The following is a 21,082-nucleotide window of genomic DNA, read 5'->3' on the forward strand; positions in this document are numbered from 1 at the left end:
ACCCCTACTATTATTTCATAAGCTTTTTCTTTTTTTTAATCATTTTATTGGGGACTCATACAACTCTTACCATAATCCATACATATATCAGTTGTATAAAGCACATTTGTACATTCCTTATATTCATCATTCTCAAAACAGTTGCTCTCCACTTAAGTCCCTGGCATCCGCTCCTCATTTTTCCCTCTCCATCCATGCTTCCCCACCCCCTTATGAGCCCTTGGTAATTTATGAATTATTATTTTGTCATATCTTACACTGTCCAATGTCTCCCTTTGCCCACTTTTCTGTTGTCCATCCCTCAGGAAGGAAGTTATAGGTAGATCCTTATAGTCGGCTCCTCCTCTCCACCCCACCCTCCCGGTATCGCCACTGTCACCACAGGCATTTGTAATGTGACAACAAATATGAAAAATTGTGAAGAAGATGCCATGGTGTGAGAAACCCATAATTTTATCCTCTCATAATGCAGTCCAGATAAAGCATAACTACCAATTGGACTTACTTTATTTGGTTAGAATAAAAATACAAATTAAAACTAAGTGCTTAGCTACTGCTGTTTTTTCAAGTTCATGTATATCATATTTCATTTTGTAATTTCCTACATTTGCTATTTTATCCTAAAATAAATGGCTATTGGTAAGGAAAAATGTAAATCATGCTTGTGAAGGATTAAAGAAATGAATTCCTCACAAGTTTCAACTACAGAATTTCATGTCTCCACCATGCATCATGACATTATTTTCAATATTAAAGCTAATAAAATTTCACTGAACATGGAAAATATAATGGTCAATCTAAATCGCTCTATAACTAATAGTTAATATCACAACTAGTAATATTGATAGGCATTTTATAGAACCATTTTAGGTTTGCATAAAAGCTATTATGATAGTAGAATCCACTATATCACTATATATTCTCACCTATTATTGTTTTAAAATAAAACAAAACCTGTAACTATTGAGTCAAGTCAGATTTAACCCTAAAGGATAGCATAGAACAACCCTTATCAAATAACAAGCTATTACATTTTGACCTAACTAGTCTGGATTACATGAAGAAGATCGTGGCAACAGAATCAGAGGAAAGGGTATTCACCACCAGCAACACAGAGATGACACAGCCTTGCTTTCCGAAAGTGAGGAGGAAATGAAGCACTTGCTGGTGGACAAGCATGGTAGCCTTCGTTATGGATTAAAATTCAATGTAAGAAGAACCCAAATCCTCAAAACTTGACCAAAATAATGTGACTGAAGAAAAGGTTGAACTTGTCATCTTGCTTACATCCACAATCAATGTTCATGGAAGCCACCGTTAGGAGATCAAAAGACATATTGCGTTAGGTAAATCTGGTACACAAGACCTCTTTAGAGTACTGAAGAGCAAGGATGTTATTTTGAGGACCCAAGCCATGGAATTCTCCATTGCATCATATGCAAATAAAAGTTGGACATTAAATAAGGAAGACCACAGAAGAATCGCTTCACTGGAATTGTAGTGCTGGAGAAAGCACCACAGACAGCTAAAAGGACAAACTGACCTGTTTTAGAAGAAACGAGACCTGAGTGCTCCTGGGAGGAAAGACGGCAAAACTGCATCTTCCAAACTCAGGACATCTTGTCCGGAGGAACCAGCCCCTGGGAAATGACATCATGCTGGGTAAAGTGGGAGGGCAGAGATAGAGAAGAAAGCCCTCCATGAGGTGACTCGCACAGTGGCTGCATCAATGGGCTGGAGCATAGCAACAATTGTGAGCATGCAACTGGACTGTGAAGTGGTTTGTTGGTTGTGCACTGCATCCCGAGCTCACTTGATGGACCCTAACAACAAGAGCAACATGTCAGCCACACTCGACTTTACAAAACTCTGAAAATAAGGCTATCCACACCCCTCACTAGAGACTTAATCCAGGGACTCTACAAAGGTTTGGGGGCTTCCACGGTCATCCATAACCTTCTACAAACAAGGACTATGCTTCATTAGACGCATGCCTCCTTAGTCTCTTCATGCTTGAATGGTTTCTCAGGGTGTCCTAGCTATTGCTGACCTTGACTGTTTGGAGGAATCTAGGCAATTAATGTGGTGAGTGCTTTTCTATTGCAAATGTGTCTGATGGTTTCTCATGATTAGGAGACCTGGTGATGTAGTGTGCGACATATGGGGCTGCTAACTTCAGTGTAAACAGTAGAAACCACCAGCTGTTCCACAGGGATGAAGCTTTCCAGTCCCTGTGAATAATGAGCAGTCTTGGTAAGCCTCAGGTGCAATTCTACCCTACCACAGTGGATCACGATGAGTTGGAATCAACTCGAGGTCAATAAATTTTGCTTTTCTTGTGGGAAGAGGTCTCGTCTGACATCCATGCTGATCTTAATCTGGCTTGTCTTTTTAATGACCCTTAGTTTCTTCATGAATAATACACTTGATGTTCTCCCATAACTCATCACATCTTCTTTCATTAGTGCTCAATACAGCAAATCTTTCTGGAGATTTCTTGAAATTCAGTAATACTTTGGTTCTGATGAGTTGTTCTAATTTCCTTCAGTTTTATCCTGAACTTACATATGAGCAATTGATAGTCTGTTCCACAGTCAGCCTCAAACCTAGTTTTATTGAACTTCTTCATCTTTGCCCATAGATGGAGTCATTTTGATTTTGGTGTATTCCATCTGGAGAAATCCACACATATAGTTGCCATTTATGTTGTTGACAAAAGGTTATTTGCTATGAACAAGTAGTTGTCCTTGAAAATTTTATAATGGGATCTCCTGCTTCATTTCTATTACAAAGCCTATTACTTCCTGTTAGTTTCTGATTGTACCTTTGCACTCCGATTGCCAGTAATTCTCTTTATTGCATGTTTAAAGCATGTTGATGGGATGTTGATTACATCTTTGATCAACTTCAGACTGAAGATGTTGGTAGAATTCTTCTATTCTTTTATAACGAGCTTTTCTGGTTGGTACATAAATTTGAATAACTATTGATAGGATTTCCTTGAATCCAAATAGATATAATCCTATCACAGAGAACTTCAAGATACACCTTGAAGTATCCTTTTTAATGATGAATATAATACCATTCCTTTTGATTGTGTCACTCCTGGCATATGATTTCTGGTCATTAGCAGTCTATTTCAGCTCACTAACGCCTAGGAGCAGTATATTTGTGTCTTCCATTCCATTTTTGGCGACTTCCAATCTTCTTGGAATCATACTTCATACATTCCACATTCTGATTATTGATTGATGATTGCAGTATTTGTTTTCTCATTGGGAGTTGTGCTGCACTGGCAAATGAAGACCCCAACGGTTTTACTCCCATAGACTTTACCATATTCACATGAGGATTATCCACTCAAGTTTGAGAAGGCATATCCTCCTTAGACATATGTCAAGGGCCTTCCAACTTGAGGGGCTAATACTCTGGCACAAATTGTCTCTAACAATATCCTGCTTCCATCCATTAGGCCTACAGTATCTGACAATGTTTGGATTCTATACATAAGGTTTTCATTGGCTACTTCCTCTGAAGTAAAAGGCTGATTCCTTCTTCGTGTCTGTTCCTAATATGGAAGCGCCACTGAAACCTGTTCAATTGAGGTGAACCTGCTGGCATTTGCAATATCAGTAACATGGTTTCCACCACAGTATGACAAATTGACAGAGATGTAGTGAGAAGAGCGAGTTAGCTTATATTAAAAAGTTTATTTTTATATAGCATATCATACTCTGCTACCAAAGCAATTTCCCCCCAAAATTTCATTAGCATTATTTCATTTGATTATATTAGATTAATTTGTATCAAATTAGTTATCTCCTTTTTGATTAATTAAATTGATTATAAGTGCTATTCCTATTTTTAAATCTCATTTATTTTCAAAATAAATAGATATGTAATTATCAAATAATTTATTAATTACTGCTATTATTATCACTGGTAATATAAGACTGAATAGATTAAACAAGCAAAAACCACATCCAGGTAAATGCAGGCACACATACATACTAATTTGCATACACACACATATATAAAAACCCATTTTTACCTTTAGCCTTAGTGATGACATATCATTAAATATACTTGACTGCACTCTAATCAGAATAGAAATGGAAATAATAATAAAGCAAAGGGTATGAATGATAGTTTTCATATTATTTTATTTATAATGTTTAACAACTTAACATTCCATTGAAATCAATGTGAAAGTATGTTTCAATACCAGGATTAATAAATTGAATCGAAGCAACTTCAACAATCTGAAATTGCATGCAACCCTTTGTTTCTTTAGTAGCTAATGTGGTTACAATATGGATGATACAAACAGGGAAGAATGATTATTTAGCTGGGAAAATACGACCTTGATAATAGATATGACATTAAAATAACAAGAATGGTCATGAAAATAAGTTATTCATTCAAACATATATTTTTCAAAATACTATACAATCATATTGAACACAATTATGTAGATTTTAATAGCCAGTATATATGACAGAGAAAAACTGGCCCTTAGTGCAAAGCTTTATAGGAACAGACAGATGATCACCTCTCTCCTGTGGAACTGCTGGCAGCCCAACCGCTAGTCCCATCAGGACCCCTTCTCATCATTTTTTCACTTTTGTCAAGTCAGGTCAGCCTCACAGCAACAGGAATTCTAAGGCTGTGGATCTTTAGAGAAGCAGACAGCCTCATCTCTCTTCTGAGGAGGGGCTGATAGATTTGAACCCGTGATCTTACAGTTAGCAGTCTAGACAGTGACACAGGGGGTCCTTCACATTAGGGCACTAGAAAAGTAGAAAAGATAATCAAAGAAATACTGAATTGAATTGAAAATGTTCAATTTTCAGGGTTTTAAATTTTACTTAGTCAACTCCCGAGATATAAAATTGTATCAAATATTTGAGAATGGCATCTAAATCAGACATTAAAGACAGCACTGCTATTTCTGGGCGCTAACAAAAAGTCCTCCTACAATAGTAAATTTAATTCATACAGAACAGACAACTCTCATATGTATCTTGCTGGGAAATAGTCCAAACATTCACTGCAACAAATTAAATTTTCCAAAAGACAAAAGCTATGCCTTAAATTTAGTGCATACCAGGCATCAAAAAACAAAAAAATCACATCATTGGGTGCACACCTTCACAATACAATCACCGATGACAAATGGGTGCATAAGCAAATGTGGCGAAGAAAGCTGATGGTGCCAGGTTATCAAAAGAGATAGTGTCTGGGGTCTTAAAGGCTTGAAGGTAAACAAGCGGTCATCTAGCTCAGAAGCAACAAAGCCCACATGGAAGAACACACCAGCCTGTGCGATCACGAGGTGTTGAAGGGATCAAGTATAAGACAGCATCAGAAAAAAAAAATCTTACCATAGTGAATGAAGGGGGAAGTGCAGAGTGGAGACCCAAACCCATTTGTCGGCCACTTGGAGATCCCCTCTCAGAGGGGTGGGTCTAGGGGAGGAGATGAGTCAGTCAGGGTGCGATGTAGTACCAATGAAGAATACAGCTTTCCTCCAGTTCCTAAATGCTTCCTCCCACCCCCAACTACCATGATCCGAATTCTACCTTGCAAGTCTGGATAGAGCAGAGGATGTACGCTGGTGCAGATAAGAGCTCCAGGCACAGGGAATCCGGGGCGAATGATACCTTCAGGACCAGGGGTGTGAGGGGCGATACTGGGAAGGTAGAGGGTGAGTGGGTTGGAAAGAGGGAACCGATTAAAAGGCTCTACATGTGACCTCCTCCCTGGGGGACGGACAACAGAAAAGGGGGTTAAGGGAGATGCCGGACAGGGCAAGATATGACAAAATAATAATTTATAAATTATCAAGGGCACATGAGGGAGGGGGAGTGAGGAGGGAGGGGGAAAAAGATGATGCAAAGTGGAGAGCAAATGCTTTGAAAATGATGAGGGCAAAGAATGTACAGATGTACTTTATACAATTGATGTATGCATGGATTGTGATAAGAGCTGTATGAGTCCCTAATAAAATGTGTTTTTTAAATTAGTGCATACTGAATCATTATTTAAAGAAATATATTTACCATTATACAATAAATTGAAATAAATTCCAACAATATATACAGCTAAAAAAGTTGTCCCTATATTATTCATTAAAAGCACCAAGACTGCAGAGAAAATTTAGAAATAATTTTATAATTTAATTATAAATTTATTTTATTAATAAAACATGGATTTATGGCCTTTTTTCCAGAATTGGTCATAAATGTCATTAAATATCAGAATTTCTTAAGGACTGATACAAAACAAGTGCATCGTTCTGGACCAATAGCGATGAGTCAAGCAGAAATGTATTTGTGCCTTATAGCATTAACAAAATTTATATATTACTAAGACAAATATGGGGAGTTTTTGAAAGGAAGATTATGAAAGAGCATATGTTTTAGCATATTTCCCTCTGCTTTCCCCAGACTCTGAGAAAACAAATGATCACATTTTGTCATTTCTACCATATGTAATAAAATTGGGAAGGTGTAGGGAGTATTGTTGAAGAAAATATTATCTATTTCAAAGATGACACACTTGATCTAGCCCCCTAAGCATGAGAAGAGCATCGTATTTATTGCCACTCATTTTAATTCAAGGTCTAAATAAATAATCATTTCATTGAAAACTATACGCAATATTTGGTGTTACATTAAATCATGACACTTTAAAATAAAGCTTATATGTAAGAAAGTCCAATCCAACGCAATAATATATCTTAACCTCTCCCACCCTTTACTGTGTTCTTTAACTCAAGATTTAAAGATATTTAAGTTTAATGCTACTGATCAGAGGTATCCATTTATTATAAAACATGAAAGAAGATACAGCAGACTCTCATTTGTAAGTTATACTTTACCCAGTTGGTAAGTACACCATGTCAAAAGAAAAATATGGAAAATCACCAGGGACTAATTAGGTATATATAATCACCTATTTGAAAACCAAATTCACTGTCGATTAGTCTATCATGCCTCATAGCAATCCCATAGGACAGAGTAGAACTGCTCCAGTGAGTTTCTGCGACTGTAACTCTTTACAGAAATAGAAAGCCCTGTCTTTCTCCCACTGAGTGGGCTCCTTCTGATATCAGCAATAATATCTTATGCTCCAGATCTTCTGAATCTAGCCTCAAATTCTAGCATCTCCTTGTCTGTGCATTGCTATAATCATCGTTGAATTATTTTCAGCAGAATTTTACTTTCAGATGATATTAAAGATATTCCTCGATACTTTCCACATTATGTTGTTGGCGTCTTTGGAATCAGCGTAAGTATGGATCTCTTCCCATCAGTTGGCCAGGTCTTCTAAATTTCTTGGCATAGACAAGTGAGTGCTCCCAGTGCTTCATCAGTTTGTTGAAACATTTCATTTGGTATTTCAACAATTCTTCAAGCCTTGCTGTTGGCTAATGCCTTTAAGACATCCTCGATTTCTTCCTTCAGCGCCGTTGATTTTTGCTCATATGCTACTCCTGAAATGGTATAATGCCAATTAGTTCTTTTTGGTTCAGTGACTGTATATTCTTTCTATCTTCTTTTGATACTTCCTTTATCATTCAATATTTTGCCCGGAGAATCTTTCAAGATTGCAATTTGAGGCTTGTAGCTTTCCTACAATTCTTTCAGTTTTTATATCCTGAGTGTATTCTTCCTTACTGGTTTTCTAACTCCAGGTCTTTGCACATTTCTTTGTATTTTATTGTGTCTTCTTGAGCTTTCCATTGAAATTTTCTGTTCAACTCTTTGACTTCATCATTTCCTCCAGTTACTCTAGATACTTTGTTTTAAGAGCAAGTTTCTGTCTCTTCTGACATCCACCTTAATCATTTCTTTCCTATCTTTTTAATGACCTTTGATGATGTTTCTTGATGTCCTCCGACAGCTCCTCAGGTCACCTGTCATTACTATTCCATGTGTCAATATATTCTTGAGATGGTCTCCAAATTCAGATAGGGTATAATGAAGGTCATATTTTGGCTCTCGTGGACTTGTCTTAATTTTCTTCCATCTGAACTTGCATATGAGCAATTGATATTATGTTCCACAGTCAGTCCCTGGCCTGTTTTGGCTGCTGATAGTGAACTTCTACGCCCCTTCTTTGCACAGATGTGGCCAAGTTGATTGCTGCTGTGCATTCGATCTGCTTAAATACACATGTACAATCATCATTTATGTTGTTGAAAAGTCGTCTGTGATGAAGAAGCCTTTGGTCTTGACAAACTTTATCAAGTGATCTCCAGCTTTGTTTCGATCTCCACTTTTTTGTTTCTATCTCCAAGGCTATCTTGTCCAACGACTGTTCCTTTCTACTTGTTTCTAACTTTTGCAATACAATTGTTCATCATTATCAATGTATTGATGAATTTCATACTGAAGAAGTTGGTAGAATTCTTCAATGTTATTACCATTAGCTTTAGAGTCTGGTGTGTAAATTGAACAATAGCTATGTTAACTGGAATTCTTTGGAAGTCATCCCTACAAATTAAAATGTGGGTTTTTTTCCAGGATTATATTACCTTTCAGAGGCATTTCCAGTGTATTAGAATAGAAAACCAGGACTTGATATCTAATTCACCATTTAATTAGATCAGTGGCCATGGAAAGCTGTTTTAAAAGCACTTAGATCTCATTTTCATAGTTGTATAGTTTAGATACTGTCCTCCTATCTACATGTGATAGTTAGAATTGGTCAACTAGACATAGCTGGGTGAAGGGAGGCAGGATGCCAATCTCCCAGTCAGGTTTCAACCTGATGACACTTTCTTCTGAGTGTGGCCTTTGTGTAATAAAGACACCCTGAACAGAGCTGAGTTCTCTCTTGCCTTCTCGCCTTCTGCTGAATCTGGAGCTTGAATGTGGTTTATCAATTCTCTGTCTTGCTTTCTGATCATCTCAGGAGTCCAACAATGGACTGTCAACTTTGAATTCATTAGGCAAACTTCGGATTCATTTATCTCTGTATCCACCAGCCTGTGACCATTCTGCTTCCTATTCATCAGTACACAAATCTGGTGCAGCCTCCAGTTTACATGTGACCTCTGCACTTGAACCAGACAGTTTTTAATAGTTCTGAGTAAGCCATTTCTTGGTATAACTCTCTTTCTATAAACATACACATACAAATATCGCTGGTTTTGTTTCTCCAGAGAACCCAGCTTAACACATCAAATCATGAATTTTTTTATGAGACCAAGTAAGTTTAATAGAAATATAGTTTATAATAAAATAACAAATCATAAAATGATTTGTTAGAAGTACAGAACCCTCTTCTCTGAAATATATATCTGCAGATTCCCAAGTTCAGAAGAACTCAACATGATTAAACATTGCTTCAGTCTAAGTTACCTGATCAGAAACGTGGTCAGAGTATAAAAGTGGGCTCTTACTGTTACAGACAGCGGCCCTGTTGGCACAGTGGTCAAGTATTCAGCTGCTAAGGGAAATGTTTGCTCTTCGAAATCACCCAATTGTTTACAGGAGAAAGATCTGGCAATCTTCTCCCATAAAGTTAAAGCCTTGGAAACACTATGGGCTGATCCATTCTGACACATTAAGTGACTATGCATCAGAATTGATTTGACAGTACACAATAGCAAAGTTACACAAGTTCTTGAATGGTGCAAATGGTAACATACTCGGCTGCTAATCCAAAGGTTTTTAATTTAATTTCACCCATAAAAACCCGGGGCCAAAAGAATTGGAGATTTACTTCCGAACCATTGGCCATTGAAAACTCTGTGGAGCACAGTTCTGCTCTGGAATCAATTCAATGGTGACAGGTTTTCTCTAGGTCAATGTAACATACAGTAGAACCCTGGACCTCGACCCTAATCTGTCTTAGAAGGAGCGTGGAAATCTGATAGTTGAGTTCTGAACCAATTTTTCCCATAAGAAATAATTGAAAATGGATTAATCCATTCTTAATGACCAAGTTTTTGCCTTAAAATTCCATTTTTATACGAAACATTACACAGAAATTTCAAATAAATAAGTTCAGAGTTAATATAATTGAATAAAGAAATACAACATTTTAAAAGTTTTTAACAACTACAGTAGGGCCCATTCTTTGAGACTGATGAGGATCTGGATCTGTGGATGTGGATGTGGACAGGAGGGATGGTGAGAAAGGCATTGTCTGGAGGGGAATTCCCTTCCATAAAATCAACTGGTAGCTGCTTTGAGTTTTTTCCCTTCTTTGCCTTTTTTCACTAGGACCTGGCTGGCTTTCTCTTTTAAAAAATGTCTGTCTAATGTGGTCTGCTGTTGGCCTTTCCCTAGCTGTTTTCTAAAAGGGTTTACTAAGTTATCATCAATAATATTTCTAACACAGTTAACCAGGTTCTTATCATGATTATTCTTTTAAAAACATCTTTCTTAGAACTCATGTTTTTTATCTAAAAACAGTACAAAAAGCCACACAAACTAAAAAATAAAATCATAGCAAAATGCTTGGAACTCAGCCTCAAAAGGTTTAAACGAGTTCTAACAATGCCACCGAACACTGAGTGACCCATGAACTGCTTTTGTTTACAAAAACCACATGTGTCAGGTCAGATTCCCATATTTGAGCTCTGATGTAAGTTTTTTTTTGGACATTTGATGTTGAAATCGAATTATGTCAAGTACTGATACGGTGGAGTACCAGGGTCCTCCTGTACTTCTCGCCCTACCCACCAACATATTTATGGGCAAGTAATTTGCATATCATATAATTCATTAGTTCAATCATTCAATCATATCACAGATAATTGTACAATCACCTCCACACCAATTTTCGAGCACCCCCCCCATGGTTATACCACCTTTAAGATGATTTATTCCATCACAATCTGTTCTATTGCTCCCTCCGGCCCTCATTAGTCACTCCCGAAATCTCCTTTCTCTCCCAATCATCCACCCACCCCCTGCATTCTCTATATCTTCTCGTATCCATTATTATCATTATGTATTCACTCCTCCTGTGCTTCACAGCTGGGAGACCCAATAGAAGACAATAACCAATAAAATTGTACTAAGGTGGTAAGGATAAACACATAACAGTATATAGATAAAAATAAAAATAATGCATAAGAAGAGAAAGACCCTTAATAATAATTTAAAAGCCCTGGAAGAAATGTGACATGGAACCAGTAAGAAATATTGCTCCCAGAACGAATTCAAGTTATGTCTAAAGGGTGGTCAGCTGGCCACGTGTTGACTTCGATCAAGCATAATGAAGATTACAGTGGCCTCTGCCTGACAGTTAAGCTGATTGAGACTCCTGTCTGTGGCAAGAGCAGATATGCCAGTAGCTCAATCTGACCAGATACACCCTAGATGGGTTTGGGGCCATCCTCCGTAGCCCTCCACAAATAGGGTGTTCAACATTTTTGCTCTGTTGCTTTTCTCCTCACCATATTCGGGATTTGTAATTGTCATATTTGGTGTGCTTCTTCTTTTTAGACTTAGTTGACTCCTCACCCAGATGGCTACTTGTTTGAATACAAGTTGTTAAGACCCCAGACAGGACTTAATCAAGGGCAATGTAGCAACGAGGAACTACTTAACCTGAATGAAGGTCAAACAAGATGGTGGGACAAGAGGAAAGTAAAAGGAAATAGAGGAAAGAATCAGGAGACAACGGACAGTTATAGTGGTCAGAATACAGGCATATACATATGTAAATATATGCATATATAATGAGAGGGGAATAAAACTATGTGCTCATCTAAATGTTAAGAATTAAGGCTGCAGATGGACATTGGGCCTGGACTCAAGTACTCCCTCAACATAAGAACACTTTGATCTAACAGTCCTGCATTCTGTGATGCTCACCTTCCCTGACACAATCACTGAAGAAAAAATGGGTGCATAAGCAATGGGGTGAAGAAAGCTGATGGTGCCCAGCTATCAAAAGATATAGCATCTGGAGAAGCAAACCAGCCTGTGTGATCATAAGGTGCCAACGGGATCAGGTATCAGACATCTAAGACCAGAACAAAATTATACCCAAGTTGAAGGGGGGGGCGTGGCGGGGAAGGACATGGAGTGAAGACTCAATGCCCAGCTGTAGAAAATTTGACATCCTGTCACAGAAGGGTCACAGGGAAGAGAAGGGCTAGTCAGGGTGCAGTATAGCACCAATGAAACACACAACTGTCCTCTAGTTCTTTGGTGCTTCCTTCCCCCCATTATCATGACCTCAATTCTTCCTTACAAATCAAATTAGACCAGAGCATGCACACAGCTGCAGATAATAGCTGCAACACAGGGATTCAAGGATAGATAAACCCCTCAAGTCCAACAATGAGAGTAGAGAAACCAAAAGGATTAGGGGAAGGTGGGGGGAGAAAGAGGGAATCAATCACAAGGATCAACTTATAACCCCCTACTAGAGGGGTGAACAATGGAAATGTGAGTGAGGGGTGATGGAAGACAGTATAGGAAATGAAAATAATAATCTATAACTTATCAAGAGTTCATGAGAGAAGTTGGGCACGGGAGGGAGTGGGAAGAAATGCGGAGTTGATATCAGGGGCTCAAGTGGGAAGAGACTGCTTTGAAAATGATGATGGCGGCATATGTGCAAATGTGCTTAACACACTGGATGAATGCATGGATTGTGAAAAGACATGTAAGAGTCCCCAATAAAAGTATTTAAATTAAAAAATTAAACAAACAAAAAAAAGAACCCAGACAGTACTCCAATTGAGAGCCAGGCACTTCTGCTCTCTCACCATATTTTTCTGTAGTAACAAACTTTTTTAGATTGGTTGTGGAAGAGAAGGCAAACACAAGGCAACAAATCACAGTGTTAGGCAAGACCACAATGGGGACAACTGAAGAACAATGTTCACTCCAGAACATTTACTTGACTATGTACGAAACCAATTTCTATGTGAACAGATAAATTCTTCATCCTAACCATCTAGACTCTAGAACTATTCCTCTTTCCAATTTTAGATTGTATTTTACCTGCGTATGCCCTGTGCGGTTACCATAACACATGAACAGTTCATAAGTCTGTAAATGTCTTATGCCACTTCCATATTTTGGTTTTTTCCTATGCCTATCCAGGCTGGAATATTTTTCTGTTACCTTAATGACCCCCAGGGGGCACAAAGCTTCAGCTTCACTATGGGACGTTCACCGAGCAGTGGGAACCCTACGTGACCTACCTCGGACATCAGTGCCTACTACAGTGCTGGTGAGCTTATCATCGATGTGTGGCACAACTACTTATTTGTTCTTAGCCTAAATAAAGAAAATTTAGAAAATGTCAAATGTCCCTTTCATATTTGATATCATTTTGACATACCCATATACAAAATCTCTAGTTCTCTAGAGAAACTTAAATAGATTCATATAGAACAAACCAAATTTAAATTCTTGGAGATGAACTTAAATGATCTCTTTTTCTGCATTTGCCATATTTCAGTGATTCATAATACACCACTCACACTAATTACATAAGACGTTTTAGGAAACATGAGCTCAAATCTTCACATAGAGGCTCAGGATATAAACCATCTACGTTTATTTAATTTAGAACTTGTTGTTTAAATAGTTTTATTGATATATCATGCACTTCAATAGTTGGTCATATCAAACAGATTTGTATAATCGTCACCACAATCTGTTACAGAACATTTTCTTCCTTCTTGTTCTCACTGCGATTTGCTCCCAATTTCCCCACAACCTGCCCTTCTCTACCCCCAATAAGCCATTAATCCAATTACTCTCTCTAGAGAGGCTAGGATTTTCAACAAAATTGACCCAAAATATTGCTCTCGTCGAATTTACAGTCCAGTTGCATAAGTAAAATATATAGAATAGTGGATGGCAGAAAGGCCTTTGAGGAAACAAAGCAGGGGAAGGGACAGATAATGTTGCTTGGGAAGAAAGTTTTCATTTTAAAGAAACTGGCCAGGGGATGCTCATTTAAAAGGAACACTTAGGTAAAAACTTGAATAACATAAGTGAGTGAATTATTCTAAATAAAGGGAGAGATAGTGAGAGAGAGCTGATTCCAGACACAGGGAACATTAGATGGAAAAGTCCCAGAAGTTGGGATCTGTCTTGAGCTAACGTATCTAAACACAAACCACAATAAGGCTAGTGTGGCTGAAGCAACTTGAGCCAGGAGAGCGCAGTTTGAGTTGAGGGCAGTTTGGGCATGTGAGTTCACGTAGGCCACTTTAAAAATATTTCACAGTGAAATTTTTTTAAAGTTAAAAAGAATTGTGCGCAAAGAAACATCATGGTGTGACATTTTTATTGGCCACCTTGAAATCTGATTCAAAATAATAAACTAATATTGCATGGGCTAAAATAGCTTATTTAGGAACCGCCTGATTAACCTGTTGAGATGACTAACTTGGACCAGAGAGGTAGTTGTAGAAATAGAACTGCATGGACTTCAAATATATTTCCAAACCACTCAGATTAATAAGGATGTTTTTCATGCGAGATACAATTCAAAGAGAAGTTAAACCTTCGTGACTAGGTATTTTTAAGTCTCAAACCAATTGTATTCCTTTGAAGTCAGTCTATGATTCTAGTCTTCAAGCTTCAACTGTTCCTACCTTCCAAATTCTCACCTCAGTCTAATTACAACTCCTAGTTTTGCAATCTAAGCTGTTTAGTTTACAAGTTAATTATACTCAGTCTAGAATCATTCTTTTAAGCTAATTAAAACAAAATAAACTGTCTTTTGTAAAAATTATGTCTTACAAATTTTCTCTATTCCTTCCACAATCCACTAACCTTTGCTGGTTGCTAATCAGAAAATCAATCTGTCATACTGAATTATGCACAGCCCAACACCAAACTTCCCAAATTGACTTCCTAAAATGCTTGAACTAAGCTAACTGCATTTCACAGTTGAATTTTAAAGGTCTCAGAAATAACTGCCAACTGTTTATCTGTCAACAGTGCTTGAGAGAGAAATCTAAATCCTCATAAACATTATGTTTAGCTTAAAACATAGATGAGGTCAAGGTTACATTTTACATAGGTTTTAGTGTCTGCTATAGAGTATAGCTGAGTGTTTTGTTAAATAACCTGCTCCACCAGTAAATTTTAGTCAAGTTATTTTTACTCCTACACTCCAAGCAACTCCAAAGGTATGGATGTACAAATTGAAATGGTGACTGTATTTTTTTAATATCTGGAGCACGTTTTATTATAAAAACAAAAGGAAAGTGTTTAGTGACGAGCATAAGATGTACGAAAAAGGCTTTCTTTTGATAACTGTGAGGTTTAAGAATCATGCCTTTAGAAACAATTCCATTTTTCTTGGAAACAAAAACTGGACTCACTAGTAGACTGACTTAGTATAACCTAGTGCACATATTCTATTTACACAATGATATGAAAAAACGCATAGCACGCAAGGCCCTAGCAAGCTCAGTAACCCAGCAGAGAAGGTCCCAGGCATGTCCACCTCCTGGCAAGGCCTTGTGCTATTATTAACTGTCTGGATGTTAGATTTTTCTCTTTTTGAGGTATACAACATCCTTCATAGGCCACATCAGAAGGGTCTTAGTGAGAATACTCACTAAGTGAACCCGACTTTACCTTAAACACACCTGTTGCAGATTAAAGGAATTGAAATACTTCCTTGGAATTAAAGCTGAAACATCCTAGTATGAGAAGCCTATGACTGCTTTCCCAAGGTTGTGATTTGGGAAAGCGACTGGACTTTAATTCTCTTGCTTTTGAGGTTGCCCCATAATTGGAAACTTGACATTACCATATACTTGTTAGTTTCATACTTTACTTCTTGCGACATAGTTTCTGCAGACACATTGCCTGGTTACCAGAAAGAATACCCTCTGGGGTCTTGATTTAAAATAGGCAGCCATCTAAGGGAAGTGTCAGATAAAGTATGCACAGAAGGAGTGCACCAGCCTGTGTGATACAGGATTGTAAATATTAAAATCCAAGATTAGAGGAGGGGATTTTATTAGATCTTAAATTCTGACCACCAGGTTTGCAATGGGCTATGGATGACAATGAAAGCCAAAAATTTCATTTGCGGAGTTCCCAAGGGGATTAAGAATCCATTGAATTCCCTCAAACAATTAACCATGGATGTGCATAGTTTCACATTCAGGCAGAATGCTTTGGATTACTGCAAATCTCAGACTCAAACTCACTGTTACCAAGTTGCCTCTGACTCACAGTGTATCTGGGGGGCAGAGGATCGCTGTGTCTGGGTTTCTGAGGCTGTGAATCTCTGGTGGAGTGAGCGGCTTCCTCTTTCTCCCTTAGAGATCAGAGTGACTAGTGGACTGGGGCTTCTAACCTTGTAGCTAGTAGCCTAGAGAGTGGCCACAAGACCACCAGGCCTCCCAGTACAGATATAAGTTTGTTTAAAATTTAACATCTTATCGCTGTTTCTCCTTTTGAACTATTTTTAATTAGTTCTGATATTATTATTTTCTACTTTCTTTTAGATTTATATTTTCCTGTGCTTTATTTTTTTTTCATCATTTTTTCTCTTTTTGTATGTTTTTTTGAATGTGAAATCCAGGATCAGTGAATCTACAAAGACAGTAACTAAATTGTTATAGCAGGGAGGTTGAGGGGAAATGGGGAGCTAATAATAATAGGTACGAGATTGATTGAAATGAGTAATTTACACAATATTTTATCAATAAAACAAATGCAAGAACCAGATAATCAATCTACAACTAAATTAAGCATGCTTTAAAACAACAACAAAATCAACTCTGTTCATCTGCAAAAGAAATGCTATTACTGTGAGCAACAGTTTATTTAGATCTATCCAAGATTTTCCCCAAACTACCGTGATCTTAGGATCTTCCATTATAATCAACATAATCCCTCTCCCCTCTTCATAGCTGTCAATCAGCATTAAGTCTTACAGTGCTCAGTAATTACCCTTGCATGGTTCCCTTTATCTTTGGCAGGTATCTCCCCAAATAAATTGCTTTTACATCTAAATGTATTAGTGCTTGCTTCCAAATTCAAACATTTTCCTGTGAGAATAACACTTTTAAGTGTTTCCAAAGCTTTACAGTACGTAACATTATCTAGTAGATGTATAACTGCTGTCTTATATAATTCACAGTCTATGTCTTCTCTGTATTCTTCTGTTATGAGAAAAATTTTAGTAACTAAGCTCATTCATTCCTCTTGGATTGTAGCCATTATCATTGTGAAGCATCTTATTTCTAACATGAAAAGAAAGGTGTTTGTATAACATATGATAAACAACTGCTCACACATGTCCACCACTTGTCTATCAGTTTGTTGTACTGTGGTGGCTTACATTTTGCTGTGGTGCTGGTGTATTTCAAATACCAGCAGGTCCATCCAAAGTGAGCACATTTCAGCAGAGCTTCCAGACTAGGGAGAGACTACGATAAAGAAATAGGCTACACACCTCAGAGGAATTAGTCATGAACCCCCTTATGGACAGCACTGAAACATTGTCAGATAGTTAAAACCTCATAACAGAAACTGAACCTTGTCAGAGATAGTGCCAGAAGATGAGTCCCTTGGGTAGGAAGGCACTTCAAAATAGGACTGCAAAAGAGCGAGCTGCCTTCTCAAAATAGAGTCAACAATAATGCAATGATGGAGTAAAGCAGGTGGGAGCAAAGCTTCCAGAATCAGATAGCTACAAACATCAGGAAATAATTGGAACTAGGAATGTATGAAATATAAAATAAGGAAATTGGAAATTATAATTAATAAAATAATCCCCTAAAGATCAATATTCTAGCTGTTAGTGAGATATTGACTGGTATTAGCCAATTAGAATCAACTAGTCATATGATTTATTATGCTGGGAATGACAGGATTCAAGAGAAATGGCACTGCATGCATTATCAAAAGTACATTTTCAAGATCTATTTTGACATACAATGTTAAAAGTGAGAGAATAATATCAATTCACTTACCAGAAAATTAAGTCAAAACGACTTTTTAAAAATGCATGAACCAAAGGTAGTGATGAAGAAATTGAAGTATTCTACCAACTTCTATGGGCTGAAATTCATCAAATGGGCAATCAAGATGCATTGATAATTATTGGTGATTGGCAAGCAAAAGTTAGGAATAAAAAGGCACAGTAGTTGAAAATGTGGGCCTTTGTAACAGAAAGAAAGTTAGAGATCACTTGATAGAATTTTGCAAGACTATGACTTGCTTGTTGCAAATCCCTTTTTACAACATGCAATTATAAACATGGGCTTATCCACATGGAGTACACAGGAATGAAATTGACTGCATCTGTGGGAAGAGACCATGGAGAAATTGAAAGTCATCAGCTAAAATCAGGCCAGGGGTTGACCATGGAATAGACCCCCAATTGTTCACATGTAGGTGTGGCTTGAAGTTATCAAAAATGTTTTAAAGTCTACATTTACCAAAATACAATATCCCGACAGAATTTCAAGTACATATCAAGAACAGATTGAGCACTAATAAGAGAAGATTTGATATGTTGTGAGAGGACATCAAGAACATCATTTATGAAGAATGCAAAAAGACATTAAAAATATAGAAATAAAAGAAAAACCAGAGTAGGTGTCAAAAGAAACTCTGAAACTTCTCTGAATCATAAAATAGCTAAATCGAATGGAAGCATGAAGTCAAAGAGTGAACAAAAATTTCAAAGAAGTCTACAGTGAAATGTACAGAGGCATGGAATTAGAAAATCAAAAAGGAAGAGTAAGTTCAGCATGTCTTAAACTAAAAATACAAAAGAAAATATTTAGCCTCAAGTTAAAAAAAACTGATTCTCTCAGCAAAATATTAATTGATGAAGTAAGCATTAAAAAGATTGAAATAACAGTTACTATATAAAAAATAAATCAACAGCCACCATTTCAGGTAGCATGTGGGGAAAAAACCAATAATGCTGAAGAAGTTCAGGAAAGAAGTTCAATATGCACTGAAAACATTAGCCAAAAGCATAGCTCCATGTATCGATGGACTAGCAATTGAAATGTTTCAACAAGCTTTAAAAAGCACTGGAAGCACTCACTTGTGTATGCCAGGTGATTTGGAAAACAACTAGTTGACCAACTTACTGGAAAAGATCCATATTTATACTAATTCTAAAGAACAGTGACCCACCAGAATGCTCTAGTTATAGTGCAATATCACTGATATCACATGGTTGCAGCAGTACACTGACAGGGAGCTGCCAGACGTTCAGGTCGGATTCCAGTGTGGACTGGGAATAAGGGGATATCGCTGTTGCCGTCAGATGGATCTTGGATGACAGTAGAGAATACCAGAAAGATGATGACTTGCTTTTTAGTGTCTATTCAAAGGCTCTCTGGATCATCACAAACTTTAGATAGCCTTGAGAACAATGGGAATCCCAGAACACTTTCTCAGTCCTCATGAGGAACTCACACATGGGTCAAGAGATATTTGAGCAAAGAGAACAAAGGGATATTCCAGGGTTTAAAATCAGGACGTTTGCATCAGGGCTGAAACATCTCCCCATATTTATCCATTCTGCATGCAGAAAAAAGAATCAGGGAAGGGACATTATATGAAGAAAACTGGCATCAGGAGCAGGGCAGATGACACAACCTTGCTTGCTGCAAGTGACGAGGACTGGAAGCGCTTTCGGAGGAAGATGTGGGATTGCGGCACTTACTACAAGTACAACTCCATGTCAAGAGAAGAAAAATCCTCACAACTGGACATACGGGAGCATCATCATGGAAAAACTATTGAACTTTGTCAAGGATTTTGTCTTGTTGGGATCCACAATCAACACTCATAGAAGCAGCAGTCAAGAGATCAGACACACATAACATTCAATAAATCTGCTCTGCAAAACCTCTTGAAATGGTTTAAGAGCAAGATTACTTTGATGACTAAAGAATGTCTGACCCAAGCCATTGTGTTTCAAAGTCTCTATCCCTGTGAAAGTTGAGCATAAGGAAAGCTAAATAACGATCCATGCAATCACGCAATATTCTTTGCCGGTAAAATACTTCAAATAACTGTGATGCTGGCAAACAATATCGAGAATATCATGGACTGCCCAAAGAACAAACAAATCTGTGCTCTTTCGAGGTAAGGCAGGTGAGACTTTGACATCGCTAGGAGACGTTATCAGGAGAGACTGGTTACTGGAAAAGGCCATGATGCTTGGGAAAGCAGAAGGGCAGTTAAAATGAGGATGGAATTTGACAAGATGGGTTGGTACAGTGGCTTCCCCAGTGGAGGAATTAAACATATTAAGAATTGTGAGGGTGGCACAGAACCAAGCAGTGTTTCAATCTGTTGTATTTAGGGGAGTCTGACTCAACTCAACAGCACCTAGCAACATCCAACCATATGCATACAAGTAGCTATGGCGCCTACAATAAGCACACAGATATTCGTGCAGACATTAGCATGCATTGAGATGAAACCACAGACATTTCATTTCACTGTCCCATGGGTTAGCAACAAACACGTTTCCATATATTTGTACATGAACACACATTTTGAGGTACTGAAACGGTAAAAGCAATAACAAAGTAAAACGTTTTATATTTCTCGTTTCTTAACAATGAACCTGAAGTTAAATGGAAACTTTAAATTATCTTCATGACAGCATATTAAGCTTGCAGTTTTCAGAGCTTTCTGAGCTGATTCTCTGTCCTCCTAATGTCTTATCATCCCACATAGTTTAATTAGAATCAAGCCTAAATAGGGAAAGAATGGTATGTTCTTTTAACTTTTACTGCTTTGTGCAAGAGGAATAACTTCCTTTTAAGCACAGCTGTCAGATATTAATCTAGAATTTTGCTGAAACGTATACTCCCTTTGGGTAATGAGTTTGACATCTGCATTAATGCTTTGTTTGCAGACATCAACAGTAGACGCTGATTGATTCTGCATTACCTTGGTGATCTTGCAGCTGTGTAAAATGTCTTGGTTACAGGTAAAATTAGTATTGAATATATTAGAACATATTTCAAAATTCAGTGGTTCTTGGGGGAAACAGTTTTTTTTTTGTTTTAAAGGAAATCACCCTTAAATTCTAGTTTTAATGAAGCAATTAATTTCTCTAATTACTGAGGTCTTTTTCT

The sequence above is a fragment of the Tenrec ecaudatus genome, chromosome 8, assembly GCF_050624435.1.
Source record: "Tenrec ecaudatus isolate mTenEca1 chromosome 8, mTenEca1.hap1, whole genome shotgun sequence".
Lineage (NCBI taxonomy): Eukaryota > Metazoa > Chordata > Mammalia > Afrosoricida > Tenrecidae > Tenrec > Tenrec ecaudatus.